This window comes from Capricornis sumatraensis, chromosome 23 (genome assembly GCF_032405125.1).
Source record: "Capricornis sumatraensis isolate serow.1 chromosome 23, serow.2, whole genome shotgun sequence".
NCBI classification, from domain to species: Eukaryota; Metazoa; Chordata; class Mammalia; order Artiodactyla; family Bovidae; genus Capricornis; species Capricornis sumatraensis.
The window spans coordinates 43,068,338-43,089,550 of record NC_091091.1 but is presented as its reverse complement, the minus strand read 5'-3'; the positions used below and the strand labels follow the sequence as shown (position 1 = coordinate 43,089,550).

The following is a 21,213-nucleotide window of genomic DNA, read 5'->3' as shown; positions in this document are numbered from 1 at the left end:
AGTGGGACATGACTTAGCAACTACACAGATACAAATTATATTTACCTGAACTAGATCTTTTTAAAGTGTATTCCATGGGGTAGTGGGGTGCGGAGGGGGAGGAATTGAAACAGATTATGTCTAGATTTCTGCCTGTCTATGAAATACCTAAACCAGGGAGTAGTCTTCATAGTTTTTATCAGATCTTCAAAGATGACCAACGCCTAATTTAGTCTGAGAATATGGAAGTTAGTTTGAATGACTGAACTGAAATGACCTCTAAGATCTCTTCCCAAGTCTACAATTCCAACTGTTTTCAAAACCTGAAGTACGGATAGCTCTCTGTGCATGGATAGTTATCTGAACACACTTAGGGAGCCCTGGGCAGTCAGAGAACATTCATGAAGTCACTGAGAACCCAAGGGTATAAAGGAGATCCACCTCTCTCTAACTTCCTCTCACCTAAGACTCTCCCTGAATACTCCAAACTCCAGAGTAAATCTCTTAAATTCCTAGAGTGAATGAGATCATCTCAGAACAGAAACTCTCCCATCCTTCGTTTATTAAGTCACAATTATTCTTACCCTAATGAAATGTTAAAATGTGATGGCATCAGTGTATAAATATTTGAGTTGCCAACTCACGGTCTCTGCTTAAATTCTTCTTTTCTGGAACATACTTAGACCCAGTTAGAAAATATGCTTTCAGCTTCTGCAGTGTAGATAAGTACCGCCAGTTCTGGGGAAGAAGTTTTCACGATAGGACAGCTTTAAACATGCCGGCCAGTTCTACTCTGAGAGGATAGAGCAGCCGCAAAGCTATACAATGTGGCTTTTGTTCAAGTGGCAATTAGCAGAAATTATAGACCAGGGGCAGTGTCATTGTGCAAAGGATGCAGTCACAGTAGACCCAGACCAGTGTTCATTAGACCAGCCAAAAGCTGGAGAACCCTCTTTTAAAAAATTAAACAAGCTCTCAGCCTATTTGCTCCAGTTATAGCCATGCTGAGGAGTATGCTTCCTCTCGCTTGCAGATAGCGCCTGGAGGACACTCTTGGGAGGGGGTGCTCTCTAAGTGTTGGGTCTTTGATTGACAAATGCATTCAAGGGGAAATTGCTGGTGTGATTTTATTCATTATTAGGAAAATGAACGAGCTGGATTGTGCTGTCTTGTAGCTCCTGTGCCAGTTATAATAGCATCTCTGGTTATTTTATTTTAAATCAGACATTAGAGTATGAGGATCCATGCTGATTTCTATGATGTGGGAGGGAGAGAGTCTGAAGAAGAACAGAGTAATTAAAGGGAAGATACAGAAATTGTGCAGAGCACAAGTCACAAAGTCTCAGACGTGAGAGGTAGTTCAAGGCTCGCCTGGTCTACAAGGGGTCCCAGTTCAGTCCTTTAAATGGCCATTAAGTAATAAACCAAGTCTCCTGAATCGCAGTATCCACCATGTACTTGAAGAGAACCACTGTGTCCAGCCACCCCGAGCTGTCGCCACACAGGGCGATCTCTGTTTTTATGTGTTTCTGGGCTCCTGGATTCTTCACCGTCCCCTTTCTTTCCTCTGGCATGTTCCGTGTCTGTCATCATTCCACCCTCATCTAAAATATGGAAACTTAACCCTGGAGAAGGAAAGCCTAGGAGCCTCTGATAACCACTCTCAAGGCTTTCAAGAGTCAACAAAAGGGGGATGCTCTTGACTCTTCCAAATTCACAAGCAAACAAGTAACACTGTGTTGTCTTAGAAGGAGCTCCCAATTCTGCAGGAACTCAGCCATGCAAGCTCCTTCCTAGTTGTCCGCTGTGCTTACTAGGTGTCCGTGTGATATTGCAGAAAGCCCACAAACCCAGGCATGGAGAGCCAGCTCTGCCCACACTTTCCTGAGTGGCTCTAGGGATGGCATCCCCTGGCCCTGAGCCAGTCCCACCCTGGACTCTCAGAAGGACTGGACTCCTGAGGCTCCCAATGGGTTGGGGCATCTGCAAAGTTACTGCTGGTAGGGCTCAGGAGCCACTAACTCATGAAGCCTTGTCTAGAGACTAAATGAAAGGACAGCTGTCGTCCCAGGAAAAAGCTGATGCTCAAAGGGCATCTCTGAGCTGGAAACCCTGGGACCCACAGGACAAGATGACTTCCAAGGTTCTGAAGCCCCTTGCAGCTTAGCTGCCTCTTAGAAGGAGGAGTCCTGATGGGATGAGTTATCTTCTCCAGGTCTTCTCTGCCTCTAGATGAGAATTCAGAGAATCTGCTACTGTGGGTGAAACCTTTCCACCTTCGGCATAATTGTTGTGTTGTTTTGTTTTGCTTTTAATTTAAATTAGGGACCTCCCTGGTGGTCCAGTGATTAAGGCTCTGAACGCAGTGGGCCCAGGTTCGATCCTGGTCAGGGAACTAGATCCCACAGGCTGCAACTGGGAGTTCACCTGATGCAACTAAAGATCCTGCATGCCACAACTAAGACCCAGGGAAGACAAATAATATAATAAATTAACATCTAAAAATTAAAAGTCAAATGCAAACTCTTAACTCTTAAATGCACTTTATAATGCTGATTTTTAGATACTCCACCTCAAGCAGAGCCCTACATATTTTGTCAAATCAACCTCCACACTTTTTTAAAGTGGTTTATTACAGTGATAAAGAGCTTGAGTTTAGGAACCAAACAGACTTGAGTTTCTAACCTGGCTTCATTAGTTACCTAGCCGTGTGATCTTGAGGAAGTTACTTGAGCCTCTGAGCCTTAGTTTCCTCACCCATAAAATGGACATAAGCATCTAGGTCTTCAGAAGTGTGGTGAGAAGTAAGATGCCTCCTGTGAAGCACTGAGCAGGTCTAGCCCCCACTATCAGCGTGATCTCTTTGGAATTCCACTGGATCATTTTTATTAAACCAGATGTATACCTTGGGTTTTTCAATTACATGGAACCACATCTTCTATAGGAGGTTTATACCTGACAGAGGAATCTAGCCCACTTCTCACATTTCCAAGTGAGGAGTCACACTCTCACAATTAATTGCACAGACAGAAACAGCCCCTGGGTAAAATCTGTGAACCCAGCACCCCTTCTCCAAATCTCCAAAGACTCTTCTCTCTCCTCCCCTCTGTCCTCCCCTAGCCGGACACCTGCACCTCATCTCCTCTCAGCTGGAATCTCTTTCTGGAGGAAGGGTCACCTCCTTCACCATCCATGTTTTGAGCCTGACTTCTGGTAGCTTCAGAAGTAAGTCCTCTTTGCCTTCTCAGAGCACCCAGGTCAGCTCCCCTTGAGGAGACAGAGGGAAAGCCTGCTAATGTGATATGGGGAGGAGATTCCTTCAGCTCAGCCCAGGATCACCCCTTCCTCATCCCATGAATGTCTGAGAGCAGATGTGATGAGAGCATCCCAGGCCAGGGGACCGACCTGTGCAAAGGCCCTGCCTGGAGGCAGAAGTCCATGCTGTCCAGCTTAAGAGAGGTGAAGGGCCCAAGGCAAGACCAGACCTTCAGGTCCTGGCCCCATGAGCGCTATTCTCGGCTTTATTATTACCTCCTCAAAATGGAAGACATGGCTTCATTTGCACCACTAGAGCCCTTGGGAATGAGGCAATCCATCCCTGAGGCGATGCGATGTTTCACAACCTCAAGTTGGTATGCAAATAAATGTGAATGTGGCACCAGTTATCCTTAAAGATGCAAGGTACGCACCCCAGGAGAGACCTACTAGCGCATTGTATGTCTGTCATGGTTCACAAGGATCATTATGTTTCATTGCAGCTTTCTTCCTTAAATCAGAGTCCAACTCCATGAAAGTATTTGCCAGGTCTGATTCAAGAAATCCAACCTGTGTGTGAAATACAAATAGGCTTTCATCTCCTGGAGCTGGTCATCAAGCCAACACTCCAAGGAGAAACGTATCAACATCAGAAAGACCATTTGAATTTCCTCCTACTTGTGAGCAGGCTGAAGATACAGCTGAGACAAGGGGGCTTTAGAGCCAGAGTCTTGGGTTCTAGAATCTGCTCTGCTGATGATGATCATGGGACCGACAGGTCCTAGCAGCAACTCTCTGAGCCTCAGTTTCCTCATCTGTAAAACACAAAGATAATGATCACTTTGTCTCTCTTTCAGAGCCTTAGAAGATGAATCATTCTTCCCTTGCCTTGTCTCCCAACCCAGCTCCACTTCCCGAAGAGGAAAGACAAAGAAACCAGGATGGTGTTAAGTGATTGTTGTGTGATGGCTGTTGTTGTGGGAACAGGAGATAACACGTGCAAAGGGCCTCCTTTTGTTGTTCAGTCGCTAAGTCATGTCTGAGTCTTTGCGACCCCAGGGACTGTAGTGACGTCCTGGAACAGTACGAAGTCAGCCGGGCACAGGGAAGCCTTTGCTGTTTCCATCTCCATGCTAACGACTCGTGGTGTGTGGCCTTCAGCCTTGGTGCCTTTTCAGGCTGCTCCACCAGGATCTATTTACATGGCTGCCCCCTGGCATCAGCATCTGTTTCCAGGCGTTCTTCAGCAGGAGAAAATTCTTGCCTTTGGTGCAGAGGGGTGGTAATGATTCAGACACTCCTCTACCCTAAACAGATTGCAAATTTTTCCTCAATGGGAAAGAGGATACACTATAAAATATAACATTTCCTTAAGGGTTTGTGGATTTTCTTTCTTACAGTTAATCATGTTTTGAAGCATTTAGGAAACAAATACAATGCATCTATTTTTTTCTTTTTCTTAATCATGACCAAGTAAGTTCCCCTCCAGATGGAAAAACTCTAGATTTTTAAATTAAGACCATCGTATCAGCCTACTTTTCAATGTTTCATTCGGTTTTAGAGCTGGAAAATGCCTTGACTTTCAGATCCAAAGAACCAGAGCCCAAAAGGATGAAGTGACCTACCTAAGGTCACATAGCTTGTTAGAGATGCACCTGAGTTGAACCACAGGCTTCCAGATCCTCAATATACTGTGTCTCCTTTCTTACTGTGTTGCCAGGGGGAAAAAAAAAAAGCATCTTGGGAAGGAAAATGAAATAAGGCTTCTTTCTGAATGTTTGTGTATCACCCACAATTGGCAGGCTGGACTTTCAGTATGTTTGCAATGGTCTGACTTAATAGGTGGCCTATGTGAGACTGAAATTTACTCAGGGGGAAGTGTTGAGGAAACCCCCTGAGCAGGAGTCCCACAGCATGTCAGGGGAACACCAACCCAGGCAGTGAGGTCAAGCCTATGAAGTCAAACATATTAAGTCATATGCAGCAAGTTTCCAGGTGTAGCAAGCTGTACATGAAATATACATATACTAAAAAACAGTATACATACATTGTTCAAATGTAACTGGGAGTTCTACATTTCATCTGACAACCCTAACCAAATAGGTTTTAAAAATACAACCTTCAAATGTAAATCCCAAATTGAAAGCTACAAAAATAGCTGCTCCAAACTGTCATTTTGAAACCAAACTGCTTCTCACATGGGCAACCCTACATAATATGCTTCAGGTAATTCTTGATAGGAATTTAGTTATTTACTTAAGGTGAAACAGTCTCCAAAGTGACATAAAAATCTACTAAGAAAGCTAAATTTCAGGTTTGTCTCTCAGTTCAATCAAAGAGGCACCGCCCACATGTAGACAATCTCTCTAGTCTCCCTGTCTCCCTCCTGCTTCTTGGAGCCTGTGTCTACACTTGCCATTCAATCCTCAAACACCATCGTCTGGTCCCTACTCTTTATTGTGTGACCAGAACCATTCTTGCCAAGGTACATGACAACTGAATACAGTCTACACTCATTATTTGTGATAGCCATGTTCCATGAAATCATTATGAATATTGAATTAGCAAATACTGAATCACAGCTTCTATGGGAAATACAGAGTTAGGTTCCTGCAAGCCTCTGGGCACATTTTCAAATATCAGTATATACACAGCCTTGTTGTATGTGTGTTTCTGATTAAAGGCATATTATTTAATACATATGGTTTATTTATTAACACTGAACTCATGGCCAGCAGCATTATAACTCATGCCTGAATGCAACGTACCGTACATATGTATTTTCATTGTAAGGCCCATCATAGCCTTCCTGCACTTAGGAACACTACACACACTTCAGCACAAACTCACAGGTTGTTTTACGATCACCAACCAAAGCACAAACAATGTAAAACTCGTGGCACTAAACAGATGGAAAAGGACACTTATTACAAGCTACCGTGGACTCCGCCAAGCAGGAAAGCAGTCGGGGGAGCAGCCTCACTGTCCCACGTGTCCAGGTGCAGCTTCTCCAGCCCGAGTACTGGGGCCCAGACCCCTGGCCCTGAGACTCCCCCCACTTCACCGCCTATCAACTAGAGCAAGTGAAAGAAAGGGAGGAAGCGCAAGAAAAGAGACACAGGTGAGAATAAGTGGCAACTACAGAGCTGTGCCTGATTCTGTGCTAAGGGCTCCCCGCATCGCTTGATCTGCTCATCTCTAGCCTTGCACTGGACACACAAAAGTGAGAAGTTATGTACTTTGTCCAAGGTCACCTTTGAGAGTTGAGTGTCAGGCAGATTCCAAATTATCTTTGTTTGGTAATTCCGATTACCAAATTCCAATTCCAAACTATCTTTGTTGATCTGGAATCTCACTCTAGATCAAGGCTTACCAAACTACGACCTGTGAACCAAACCTAGGCCTGCTCATCTACGCATCATCTATGCTGCTTTTGTGCTGCCAGGGCAGAATCGAGTGGCTACAAGAGAGAACTCTGGCCCCCAGAGGCTAAAACGATCACTTTCCAGCTCTTCTCAGTGAAGCTTGGGCATCCCTGCTCCCGACCACTCTGAGATGTTGCCTCTCGGTGATGAAACCAGAGAGAAACTGTGCTGTGGGGGAGTCCAGCCGGCTGTAACCAACCCCCCCAACACAGGTATCAGTCTCCCCATTTACAATTGAGGAAACTGGGGTGTAATCATTCAAGTGCTGCCCAAGGTCCCAACTCCTAAGTGGCCAGGCCGGGATTTGAGACGACATAGTATTTCCTCTAAAGCGAATCCTCAGGCCACCAAGACCTAGAGATGAAGCCAGGGCATGTTTGGGTCCCCAAGACTTTCACTTCTGCCCTATCTTCATGCATTCACGGCAGATCTACAACATGGGGCAGAGAGACCAATCTCTGTCTTGTACATTAATTGTTCCTAAAAGAAAGCCCCAATTCACAAATGCTGATTTTGATTAAAATCATCAAGATGATTTCCTACTTCCAAAATACTGACAAAATAGCTTTTTTATCTATGTAGACAAAAAACTAAGCGAGGATTATTTAAATCAAGATTATGTACAACACACATCCTAATTACTACACGATTACGTAGCTAAAGAGTGGATATTAGTGGATGTTGTTTTCGGCTGGCAGTCAAATCCAAATTAATAGCATTCTAGGCTGATCTGGATCACAGATAAAATTAAATTAATGTGACTCCAAGCCAGCTCTATTTATAAGCAAAGCCCAACTACAAAGAGAAAAGAAACATTTTAAGATGCAAAAATATGCCTCTGAACACAAGCCAAACATGGATTTTTAATTAAAGCACCAAGATTTTTTTTTTCCCTACCAATTGTTCCTTTTGGGTATCAGCTAGACATGTCAGGGCTATCCTGGAAATCGGGCCTAAGATTCTGAGGACAGCTGAAGGTCAGAGAGCAGTGGGGACAAGTTTTCCCAAAGTTCAAACAAAGGAGACTTACACGATGGGAATCTGAGCTCCCAGCTTCCAAAACCTCCCTGTGCGCCAAGATGAAAGAACTCCAGGAGAAAAGAAAGAACTGAGACTTTTATTCTGAAACAAGTTATCTCACTCCCAGCCCCATCTCATTGCTCCAACCACACCCAGGAATGAACAAGAGAAATAAATGATGGTCTTACCCAAGAAGACTCATCCCTCATGGGTCCCCAGAGTTGCTTTCCACTCTGCCCCTGGAGGAGGGCTTGGCAACCCACTCCAGTATTCTTGCCTGGAGAATCCCCATGGACAGAGGAGCCTGTTGGGTTACAGTCCATGGAGTCACAAAGAGTCAGACACACTGATCGACTAAACAACAAAAAAATCAGTCTCTATAGACTGAATATGTTATTGTTGATCAACCACTAAGTTGTGTCTGACTCTTTGCAACCCATGGGCTGTAGGATGCCAGACTCCTCTGCCCTCCACTATCTTCTGGAGTTTCCTCAGATTCATGTCCATTGAGGCGGTGATGTTATCTAATCATCTCATCCTCTGTCATCTCCTTCTCTTTTTGCCTTCACTCTTTCCCAGCATCAGGGTTTTTTCCAAAAAGTCAGCTGTTCACATCAGGTGGCCAAAGTACTGGAGCTTCAGCTTCAGCGTCAGTCCTTGCAATGAATATTCAGGACTGACTTCCATTAGGATTGACTGCTGTGATTTCCTTGTAGTCCAAGGGACTCTCAAGAGTCTTCTCCAGCACCACAATTTGAAAGCATCAGTTCTTCAATGCTCAGGCTTCTTTATGGTCCAACTCTCACATCCATGCATTACTGCTCGAAAAACCATAGCTTTGATTATAAGGACCTTTTTTTGGCAAAGTGATGTCTCTGCTTTTTAATATGCTGTCTAGGTTTGTCATAGCTTTTTTTCCAAGGAGCAAGCATCTTTTGATTCAAAGGCTGCAGTCATCATCCATGGTGACTTTGGAGCCCAAGAAAACAAAACGGACTGAGTATATGAGGAAATTTATCATAGCATCTCCCCAACAAGCAGTTCAGATCCTGGGATCCCTAGGGCACTCCATGCTGCTCACAGAACATTGGAAGAACTCAAGAATGACTCTTGACTTGACTGAGTGCTCCTGCCTGAAAATACACAGGCCCTCTTTCTACTTGGGAAACTTACAGCCAAAGACAAGCAGCATGAAGATGGGAGGCCTGTTTCTCTGAAAAGTAAGACAGCAATCCAGCAGACTTTCTGAGATTTCCTTCTGTACCTTGATTGATGGACGATCACAGGAGAGTTGAGATATTCTTCAGGCTGATGCTGAAACTCAGCATAAAAATTCTGACCCATATTGTTTCTTCTATAAACCGCATGGCCTATGGAGGTTCTACCTTCTGAGGCTACGTGTCTTTTCAGATACTGAGGGTTGTACATGGCCACCCAAGGGAGTGGATATGTTAGGGTTCCTCTCAGTGGGCCCTTTCATCTAAAACCAAGAGACCAGTGCTAAGAAGGACCCCTTCCATTCTGGTCACCATGGGACAGTCCCCTAGCATGGCCTCACACCTCTGGTTTTCCTAGGTTGTAGGAAGACTGAAGATCTAGCCTTCCAGCCTCTAGTGCATGAGATTTTAATTTGCTGAGTGCAGCCTTGAAAAACAGAGTAATTTCCCTTCCTTCAGTGCTCAGAACCATCAAACGAGAAAACCTTTTCAGTTTTAACAGCTTCATCCCTTTGGCTGGTGATGGTACAAGCAGACTTCCTTGCCAGTTCATCTGGAATCAGGCTTTTTTGAGCATCAAACCAGACCGGAAAGCTATAAAATGAATACAGATCTCTGAATGACAAATTGGCATGCAATCTTTTTCCAGCCCAGCATCCAAGGATGGGGTTGGCTTTTGTTGAGCGTGTGGTGGGGAGGGTTTTGTGGTTGCTTTTAATTTGAGGGTTTTGCTTTTGCTTGTTTGCTTGCTTATTTGCAGGGCTAGTTTATTTATTTTTTGCTTTTCACTGTTTCCAATCTACGTTGTGAAGAAAAGCCTGGCTCTGTCATCTCCTGTCAGCAAGACTGGGGACAGCTTCTATATTTGATGTTGAAAGATGTAACGGAAATCTAGCACTTGAAAATCCTAAGTGATTTAGACAAAGAACGACCATTCCTGCTTGTGAAGAATCTGTGGTTAGCCCAAACTTTTCAACAAGACGTTATTGATTGAGAACCGAAGTCAATATACCCAAACATATAAGCCACTGGACAAGGACTTAAAAATGAGAGACATTTCAGAGGTTTTCCTCAACCCTGCCTCTCACAGCTGCCATCCAACAACAACTTTAAGAACAAACTTAACTTTTCTAAACAAAAATAATTTCATCATTTTGTGTGGCATTAACACCCCGCTACTTCGATATGTTATCTATATTTTTCTTGTTGACATCCAACCAATTCAGAGCTAAAAATCCATCCTCTGGTTTTTCTGTGGGTCGTAAATCATAGAAAGGTTATATTTTATGAAAGCTGAAGCTGGGAAGTAAACAGCATATTTATATCCAAAGAGTTTCATCCATTAGGCAGCAGTGACAGGGCCCTGTGGGCCAGAATCTAGTTTTCTTACTTAAAAAGCTTAGTTCTTCTGTAGACTCCTGCAGGGACCTATAACAGTTGGAATTGGGTTTTTTATGCCTTTGAGGGCTCTGAATGAATGTTACACTTTTCCATTATTTTCTTTTTTCTTTTCAGAAAACTAGGCTACCTGCTTATTGCCTAAAACCCACACCCCATGATCATACTGTTGTAAAATCTGTCTTCTGCTCCTTCCTCCCACATCTGATCAACATACCCAAACTTTGTTTAGAGAAAGTCTGAGGGTCCTGCAAGGTTGTACTACATTTGTTGAGATGGGGGAGGGCTTCCTGAGATGATTTAAGCCAATAGGGGTCACACCGAATAAAACTTCAGCCCAAGGGGCACCTGACAACTTCGACCTCCTATACCTCTACAGAAAAATAAAAATAAAAAAGCTTAAATCTTAATATCTCCCTTGTTCTAGCTTGTAAATGCCTTAAAGTCTTCCAACTATTTCACAAGATGGTACATGGCTGAAATAAAAAGGCATAAGCCCAGATCTTGCATTTTGCAAGACTGTCTGCTATTAAAATGTTAGTGTGTCTGCCCCTTGGGCTATTAAAAGATGATGCGCCTGACCTGTCTACAAACTTGTGATTTGTGATCAGGATTCCAGATCGAGATCTATGCAGATAAGCATGTAGATTTCACTCCATTATTACATCAGGCAAGGAAGTATGGTTCAGAATCAGCAGCGTGATCGCCCTGAAACTAGCCAAATAATCACTGACAATTAAGAAAATGAAGTATCTGAGTCTCAGTGCTCTTTTTAGCCACTTCGAACATATATTTGTTCTTTTGATGTCCTGTGTGAATAGGGGTGCTTTATCTGACTGCTGATGGGCTAAACAATGCATCTGAGTTGTAATATAGAACTCAATTTGCTGGGACTGGCATCTGAAAGGCCTGGACAATTTATCGAACACTGCAGATGAAAGAAAGAGAGGGGAAAAAAATTTAAAACTGACCACTTCTAAAATGAAGAAAATAGGGCAGTAAAGGGTATTGTAATATACTTTAATCTTCCTTAATGTAGAAAAATATGAAATGCCATTAAATCTTCCTTTGAAATAGATGCGGTCGCATGGCTTGAGCACCCAAATCCAGTTAATGAATCTATTTTTAAGGCAAATAAACAGGAAAGAAGCGGTGAAGGAGTGATCTGTGCATTATATGACTAATTCAGAAGATGAAAGGCAGAAAAATTAAAGTTAAATTCACACAAATATTAGAGGTAAGGAAAATGTTACAGGTGTAAAAAAAGGAAGCCTGCATTTCCCGTGGGTGGGTGTTGGAAACAAGCAGACACTTTCTTCTCAAGAGCAAAGTCGGGAGAGATAAAAGTGTTTCAGGAGGCCCAATAATTAACATTTTAAAAGGTTTTCTTAATAAAAAATGATCCCACAATAATAGCAATTTAATCATTTTATTTGAAAAATTAAATTGATTGCAAGCATTCATTTGTGAGGAAGTGGCGTTTACAGAATTTGGATGACCTTATCCAATCAGATCTCTACTTTAATCACTTTAACTGGAACAAATATACAAAAAGAAAGCTGGCAACAGTCTGAGATTCAAAGGACAATAATCTGGGGAGATTAACAGTCCTCCACAAAGGGCCCACACCACCTACTTATCCTTCGTTCTTTGTCATAGCCAGAACATTACTAATGGAACTCAGACAACGTGCCAAAGAGTCTGCTGGGGAGACGGGCTTTATTAGGGAGTCTCATTGGTGTCCGCACCCACCCCATGTGGCAAAATGGCCTTGAGGGCATACTATCCCCTCGATAAAATAAAGAAACTTTTAGCATGTTAATGCAGTGCTGAGGGTTGATCTTGGCCAAACTTAAATTATACAGGATGCCAAGGTGTAATACCTATTAACTTGTAAAGCATTATGATATTTTGTCGCAAGACCAAAGTATACAAAACATTTTTCACAGACATTGTTTAATGTGGTCTTCACATCAGAGCCCCTTTTCTCGAAAGAAAAAGATACCCACTCTCTCCTTTCTCTGCTTTGGACACCACCTAGGCAAGCAGGGACACCCCCACCACCTGACTCTACATGTTGAAGGAGACAGTGGAGATCAACTCATCTCTCAGAATCCCAGCTCCTATAGGGAACCTGAAGACCTAGCTTGGTCTAATGTCCACTTTGGTCCAACCCATGGTCAGGGAAGAGATCACATTACATAAACGTGGCTGCAAGAACATGGGGGAGATGGGGGTAATCCTCAGAGAAGGGGAGAAGGGCCAGGAAGACATCTCAAAAATATCTTTTGCCCAGAGCAGAGGAACACAAAAATTAAAAGCATGAATTCAAATGCCAGATTTCCCAGCTGTGTGATCGTGAGCAAGGGTCTTAACCCCTGTGCACCTCTGTTTCTTTACCTGTAAATCGGGGTGATAAAGTCACCTATCCCATGCACTGTACTAAGTCGCTTCAGTCTTATCTGACTCTTTGTGACCCAGTGGACCAAAGCCCACCAGGCTCCTCTGTCCATGGGATTCTCCAGGCAAGAATACTGGAGTAGTGGGTTGCCCTCCTCGAGGGGATCTTCCCAACCCAGGGACTGAACCCACATCTGTTAGGTCTCTTGCATTGGCAGGTGGGTTTTTAGCCCCCTTATTTTATAGGGAAGGTTAACGTGGGGATTAAATGAGCTGATAGAGGAAACACTTTTAGAACTACATCTAAATAGATGGCACAGGGAATGTATTCCTTACAACTGCTGACTATCGTCACCATTATTTTTGTTTGCCCCATTTTTTCTAACTTGAAGAAAGTGAACTTCAGAAAGGTTACATGCCAGGCTCACAGCCATGAGGGGTGGCCTCTAACATCAATCTTCTTCAAGCTACTGCCTTGCTTATGCCCCATTAGGGCTGGGCTGTGTGTGTACACACCCTGGCAGGCTAATGGTTTACACCATTCATCCATTCCTCAGCAATTGTGCCCAGAGGCCTGTCTTGGCCAGGGAGAGAAGGGACGCCATGAGACAGCATCGTGCCCGGCACTGGACCAGTTCCTGTTTAGCTGCTCAGTCGACTTTTTATGATGACTTTTTATGATGCCATGGACTGGGGCCCGCCAGGCTCCTCTGTCCATGGAAGTCTCCAGGCAAGAATACTAGAGTGGGTTGCCATTTCCTTCTCCAAGGGATCTTCCCCACTCAGGGATCAAACTCGCATCTCCTAAATTGGCGGGTGGATTCTTTACCACTAAGTCACCTGGGAAGCCTACGCACTGGGCTCGCCCATTGTCAAAACCAAGGCCGTGTGGTCTGCCAGACCCGCCCTCCCAGAAAGTTCATTAGCTCTGATCACTCAGATTTGCCGCCGCCCCCCCCCCCCACACACACACACATACCCCAACAGGCTTTCCAGAGTGTTCCTTCCAGCCTCATTCACTCCTCTGCCTGGGAGCAGTGTAAGAGCCCTGAATTTCTCTTTCACGGTATGTTTCCATCAGTGTGAAGTCACTTCACAGGGCCTAGCATTAGTAGTTTCTCAGTCAATGGCAGCCACTACAGTTCTGAAAGGTCTGAAAGTGTTAGTCACTCAGTCGTGTCTGACTCTTTGCGACCCCATGGACTGTAGCCCGCATGTCCTCTATTCATAGAATTCTCCAGGCAAGAATACTGGAGTGAGTAGCCATTCCCTTCTCTAGGGGACCTTTCTGACCCAGGGATGGAACCCAGGTCTCCCACGTTGCAGGCAGTCTTCACCAGCTGAGTCAGCAGAGAAGACCCATTACTGTTACGAAGGGAAAAATAAACACTGATGGAGCACCCTCCAGGCTCCTAGAGGTCGAGGCCACATCGGGGCCAGCGCTGATGCTTTCACACCAAGCCTTGCGCTCGGGCTCCAACGAGAGCCTCTTGGTGCCAACATGACCAACCGCTGCAGACTGGGCACTGGCCAGCCTGACTCACAACACACTCTTGTTGTCTAAGAGGAAGGGACGGGGCAGGATACCCCAAGCCTTGTCTAGCTCAGGGTTCTTCTGTGTCCTAAGAGGGCCTTCCAATATTTGACTGAAACTAAGCCTTTTTTTTTCTGAATATTGAGCTTTAGGCCAACTTTTTCACTCTCCTCTTTCACTTTCATCAAGAGGCTTTCTAGTTCCTCTTCACTTTCTGCCATAAAGGTGGTGTCATCTGCATATCTGAGGTCATTGATATTTCTCCCAGCAATCTTGATTCCAGCTTGTGCTTCTTCCAGTCCAGCATTTCTCATGATGTTCTCTGCATATAAGTTAAATAAGCATGGTGACAATATACAGCCTTGACATACTCCTTTTCCTATTTGGAACCAGTCTGTTGTTCCACGTTGAGTTCTAACTGTTGCTTCCTGACCTGCATACAGATTTCTCAAGAGGCAGGTCAGGTGGTCTGGTATTCCCATCTCTTTCAGAATTTTCCACAGTTTATTGTGATCCACACAGTCAAAGGCTTTGGCATAGTCAGGAAAGCAGAAATAGATGTTTTTCTGGAACTCTCTTGCTTTTTCAATGATCCAGCGGATGTTGGTAATTTGATCTCTGGTTCCTCTGCCTTTTCTAAAACCAGCTTGAACATTAGGAAGTTCACAGTTCACGTATTGCTGAAGCCTGGCTTGGAGACTTTTGTGCATTACTTTACTAGCATGTGAGATGAGTGCAATTGTGCGGTAGTTTGAGCATTCTTTGGCATTGCCTTTCTTTGGAATTGGAATGAAAACTGACCTTTTCCAGTCCTGTGACAGGGAGGCCTGGCGTGCTGCAATTCATGGGGTCGCAATGAGTCGGACACGACTGAGCAACTGAACTGAACTGAACTGAAGCCTTTTTTTAGCATAACCGCACACCTTCCAAAACTGAGTGCAGTGTGTGTGCTCAGTTGTGTCCAACTCTTTGTGACCCCATGGACTGCAGCCCACTAGGCCTCTCTGTCCGTGGAACTTTCCAGGCAAGAACACTGGGATGGGTTGCCATTTCCTCCTCCAGGGGATCTTCCCAACCCAGGGATCAAATGCAGGTCTCCTGAATCTCCTAAATTGCAGGCAGATTCCTTCACCACTATGCCACTTGGGAAACACAGGGGAGACACTCTAATACATCAACTAGGGTTGCAACTTGTTTTTGAGCACACTTCAGGAAAAAGGTTCTCTTTTATTACTGTTTAATTGATTCAGTTCAGTTCAGTTCAGCAGCTCAGTCATGTCCAACCATTTGCAACCCCATGGACTGCAGCATGTCAGGACTTCCTGTCCATCACCAACACCCGGAGTTTACTCAACTCATGTCCATTGAGTTGGTGATGCCATCCAACCACCTCATCCTCTGTCGGCCCCTTCTCCTCTCACCTTCAATCTTTCCCAGCATCAGGGTCTTTTCCAGTGAGTCAGCTCTTCTCATTAGGTGGCCAAAGTACTGGAGTTTCAGCTTTAGCATCAGTCCTTCCAATGAACATTCAGGACTGATCTCCTTTAGGATGGACTGGTTGGATCTCCTTGCAGTCCCAGGGATTCTCAAGAGTCTTCTCCAACACCACAGTTCAAAAGCATCAATTCTTCGGCGCTCAGCTTGATTTACAGTCCAAATCTCACATCCATATATGAATACTGGAAAAACCATAGCCTTGACTAGACGGAACTTTGTTGGCAAAGTAATGTCTCTGTTTTTTAATATGCTGTCTAGGTTGGTCATAACTTTCCTTCCAAGGAGTTTTCACTTCAGTCATGCAGTCATGTCCAACTCTTTGTGACCCCATGAACCACAGCATGCCAGGCCTCCCTGTCCATCACCAATTCCTGGAGTCCACCCAAACCCATGTCCATTGAGTTGGTGATGCCATCCAACCATCTCATCCTCTGTCGTCCCCTTTTCTTCCTGCCCTCAATCTTTCCCAGCATCAGATCTTTTCAGATGAGTCATCTCTTCAGGTGGCCAAATTATTGGAGTTTCAGCTTCAACATCAGTCCTTCCAATGAATACCCAGGACTGCTCTCCTTTATGATGGACTGGTTTGATTTCCTTGCAGTCCAAGGGACTCTCAAGAGTCTTCTCCAACACCACAGTTCAAAAGCATCAATTCTTCAGCGGTCAGCTTTCATCACAGTCCAACTCTCACACCCATACATGACCATTGGAAAAACCATAACCTTGACTAGACAGACCTTCGTTGACAAAGTAATATCTCTGCTTTTTAATATGCTGTCTAGGTTGGTCAAACTTTCCTTCCAAGGAGTAAGCGTCTTTTAATTTCATGGCTGCAATCACCATCTGCAATGATTTGGAGCCCAGAAAAATTAAGTTTGACACTGTTTCCACTGTTCCCCATCTATTTCCCATGAAGTGATGGGACCAGATGCCATGATCTTAGTTTTATTAATGTTGAGTTTTAAGCCAACTTTTTCACTCTCCTCTTTCACTTTCATCAAGAGACTCTTTAGTTCTTCATTTTCTGCCATAAGAGTGGTGTTATCTGCATATCTGAGGTCATTGATATTTCTCCTGGGAATCTTGATTCCAGTTTGTGCTTCCTCCAGCCCAGCATTTCTCGTGATGTACTCTGCATATAAGTTAAATAAGCAGGGTGACAATATATAGCCTTGATGTACTCCTTTTCCTATTTGGAACCAGTCTGTTGTTCCATGTCCAGTTCTAACTGTTGCTTCCTGACCTGCATATAGGTTTCTCAAGAGGCAGGTCAGGTGGTCTGGTATTACCATCTCTTTCAGAATTTTCCACAGTTTGTTGTGACCTGCACAGTCAAAGATTTTGGCATAGTCAATAAAGCGGAAGTAGATGTTTTTCTGGAACTCTCTTGCTTTTTCGATGATCCAGCAGATACTGGTAATTTGATCTCTGGTTTCTCTGCCTTTTCTAAAACCAGCTTGAACATCTGCAGGTTCACAGTTCACATACTGCTAAAGCCTGGCTTGGAAAATTTTGAGCATTACTTTACTAGCGTGTGAGATGAGTGCAATTGTGTGGTAGTTTGAGCATTCTTTGCATTGCTTTTCTTTGGGATTGGAATGAAAACTGACCTTTTCCAGTCCTGTGGCCCCTGCTGAGTTTTCCAAATTTGCTGACATATTGAGTGCAGCACTTTCACAGCATCATCTTCCAGGATTTGAAGTAGCTCAACTGGAATTCCATCACCTCCACTAGCTTTGTTCACAGTGATGCTTCCTAAGACCCACTTGACTTCACATTCCAGGATGTCTGGCTCTAGGTGAGTGATCACACCGTCGTGATTATCTGGGTCATGAAGATCTTTTTTGTACAGTTCTTCTGTGTATTCTTGCCACCTGTTCTTAATATCTTCTGCTTCTGTTAGGTCCATATCATTTCTGTCCTTTATTGAGCCCATCTTGGCATGAAATATTCCCTTGGTATCTCTAATTTTCTTGAAGAGATCTCTAGTCTTTCCCATTCTATTATTTTCCTCTATTTCTTTGCATTGATCACCGAGAAAGGCTTTCTTGTCTCTCCTTGCTTTTCTTTGGAACTGTGCATTCAAATGGGTGTATCTTTCCTTTTCTCCTTTGCTTTTCACTTCTCTTCTTTTCACAGCTATTTGTAAGCCCTCCTCAGACAGCTATTTTGCTTTTTTGCATTTCTTTTTCTTGGGGTTGGTCTTGTTCCCTGTCTCTTGTACAATATCACAAACCTCCATCCATAGTTCATCAGGCACTCTGACTATCAGATCTAGGCCCTTAAATCTATTTGTCACTTCCACTGTATAATCATAAGGGATTTTATTTAGATCATACCTGACTGGTCTAGTGGTTTTCCCCACTTTCTTCAATTTAAGCTGAATTTGGCAATAAGGAGTTCATGATCTGAGCCACAGTCTGCTCCCAGTCTTGTTTTTGCTGACTGTATAGAGCTCCTGCATCTTTGACTGCAAATAATACAATCAGTCTGATTTCTGTGTTGGCCATCTGGTGATGTCCATGTGTAGAGTCTTCTCTTGTGTCGTTGGAGGAGGGTGTTTGCTATGACCAGTGTGTTCTCTTAAGAAAACTCTATTAGCCTTTGCCCTGCTTCATTCTGTGCTCCAAGGCAAATGTGCCTGTTACTCCAGGTGTTTCTTGACTTCCTACTTTTGCATTCCAGTCCCCTATAATGAAAAGGACATCTTTTGGGGATGTTAGTTCTAGAAGGTCTTGGAGGTCTTCACAGAACTGTTCAACTTTGGCTTCTTCAGCGTTACTGGTCAGGGCACAGACTTGGATTACCATGATATTGAATGGTTTGCCTTGGAAAAATGAACAGAGATCATTCTGTCATTTTTGAGACTGCATCCAAGTACTGCATTTCGGACTCTTTTGTTGACCATGATGGCTACTCCATTTCTTCTAAGAGATTCCTGCCCACAGTAGTAGATATAATGGTCATCTGAGTTAAATTCACCCACTCCTGTCCATTTTAGTTCACTGATTCCTAGAATGTCGACGTTCACTCTTGCCATCTCCTGTTTGACCACTCCCAACTTGCCTTGATTCCTGGACCTAACATTCCGGGTTCCTATGCAATGTTGTTCTTTACAGCATCGGACCTTGCTTCTATCACCAGTCACATCCACAACTGGGTGTTGTTTTTGCTTTGGCTCCATCCCTTCATTCTTTCTGGAGTTATTTCTCCACTGATCTCCAGTAGCATATTGGGCACCTACCCACCTGGGGGGTTCATCTTTCAGTGTCCTTTTTTTTTTTGCCTTTTCATACTGTTCATGAGGTTCGCAAGCCAAGAACACTGAAGTGGTTTGCTGTTCCCTTCTCCAGTGGACCACATTCTGTCAGACCTCTCCACCAGGACCCATCCATCTTGGCTGGCCCTACATGACATGGCTTAGTTTCATTGAGTTAGACAGGGCTGTGGTCCGTGTGATCAGATTGGCTAGTTTTCTGTGTTGTGGTTTCAGTCTGTCTGCCTTCTGATGCCCTCTCTCAGTGCCTACTGTCTTTGTGGGGTTTCTCTTACCTTGGACATGGGGTATCTCTTCACAGCTGCTCCAGCAAAGTGCAACCGCTGCTCCTTACCTTGGACGTGGGGTATCTCCTCTTGGCCGTTTCACCGCTATGCTTAAATCTTAAGGTATGCCTTTTTTTTTTTTTTTTTTTTACCATTTGCAAACAGGATTTATTCACTGCTACCAAAAAAATAAATAAATAACCTAACCTGAACTGGAGCTGAGGCTGCTGTAGGTTGCAAAGGTAACTCATAAACTCAAATTCAAAACAGTTTTATGGTTCATATTGATTGATTTTTAAATATTGTTCACTTGAACTTCTAAAATAAATTTATACTGCTAAACTGTCCTTTCTATCTATATAACAGATGTTCAGTTCAGTTCAGTTCAGTCGCTCAGTCATGTCCGACTCTTTGTGACCCCATGAATCGCAGCACGCCAGGCCTCCCTGTCCATCACCATCTCCTGGAGTTCACTCAGACTCACGTCCATCGAGTCCATGATGCCATCCAGCCATCTCATCCTCTGTCGTCCCCTTCTCCTCCTGCCCCCAATCCCTCCCAGCATCAGAGTCTTTTCCAATGAGTCAACTCTTCACATGAGGTGGCCAAAGTACTGGAACTTCAGCTTTAGCATCATTCCTTCCAAAGAAATCCCAGGGTTGATCTCCTTCAGAAGGGACTGGTTGGATCTCCTGGCAGTCCAAGGGACTCTCAAGAGTCTTCTCCAACACCACAGTTCAAAAGCATCAATTCTTCGGCACTCAGCCTTCTTCACAGTCCAACTCTCACATCCACACATGACCACAGGAAAAACCATAGCCTTGACTAGACGGACCTTAGTTGGCAAAGTAATGTCTCTGCTTTTGAATAGACTATCTAGGTTAGTCATAACTTTTCTTCCAAGGAGTAAGTGTCTTTTAATTTCATGGCTGCAGTCACCATCTGCAGTGATTCTGGAGCCCCCAAAAATAAACTCTGACACTGTTTCTACTGTTTCCCCATCTATTTCCCATGAAGTGATGGGAGCAGATGCCATGATCTTCGTTTTCTGAATGTTAGATGTTAGTTATCCCAATAAAATTAGGTTTGAAAAAGGACTAAAGCCTTCTAAGAAATTTCTAACAAAAAATAATTTGGGGGAATAAGTATGTTCCAAACAGTGCATAGGATATTTTTTAGCATTTTTAAAAATATTTTTAGTAATTTTAGTGTTGTTTATCTGAAATTCATTTACTTGGGCATTTTATATTTTACCTGGCAACTCTATCCCAAATCCAAACTGACTTACTCACCATGTTGGGATATTTGTTCAGCTTGGATTGATTTGGTCTGGTTTTGTTAATGCTGGTTTAGGTTTTGTTTTTTATCAGCTTCCCTGCCGTATCTCTTACCTGGGGCAGTCCTCAGCTTTCTCAAACGAGTGAGATGACTAACAGCCATCATTCACCCACCTTTCAAAGGGAGGAGACATCAGAAGATGACGAGAGGGAAGAAACCTGGAAGCAAAGCCACCAAGAGGTGACTCTGAATGAAGACAAAATGGGGAGAGCAGTGCGTTCCTTAGGGGAGCCATTTCCCCTTCTTTGATGGGAACCCTGGGACATGAGCCCTCTGTTTAAAAGACCATGCCGGTGCTGTCTTCCCCAGCACATATACGAAAATGGGAATGATACAGTGAAGATTAGCACGGCTCCTGCACAAGGATGACATGCAAATTTGTGAAGTGTCCATATTTTTTATGGTTACCAAAGGGGAAAGAAGAGGGAGGAAATGAATTAGGAGCTTAGGATTAACAGATACACACTACTATATATAAAATAGATAATCAACAAGGAGTTACTATATAACATAGGGAACACTGCTCAATATTTGTAATAATTTACAGGGGAAAGAATCAAATAGAAAATATATATGTACATACATGCTCAGTCATGTCTGACTCTGC

The 21,213-nt window shown here is 43.8% G+C and overlaps 1 non-coding gene across 1 annotated transcript; it reads left to right on the top strand.

Moving 5' to 3' along the window:
- Positions 1-20,899: 20,899 nt before the first annotated feature.
- On the top strand, positions 20,900-21,006 carry LOC138070586 (U6 spliceosomal RNA). The gene has a single exon (XR_011144159.1). It is a non-coding gene; the product is annotated as a U6 spliceosomal RNA (small nuclear RNA).
- The last annotated feature ends 207 nt before the right edge of the window (positions 21,007-21,213 follow it).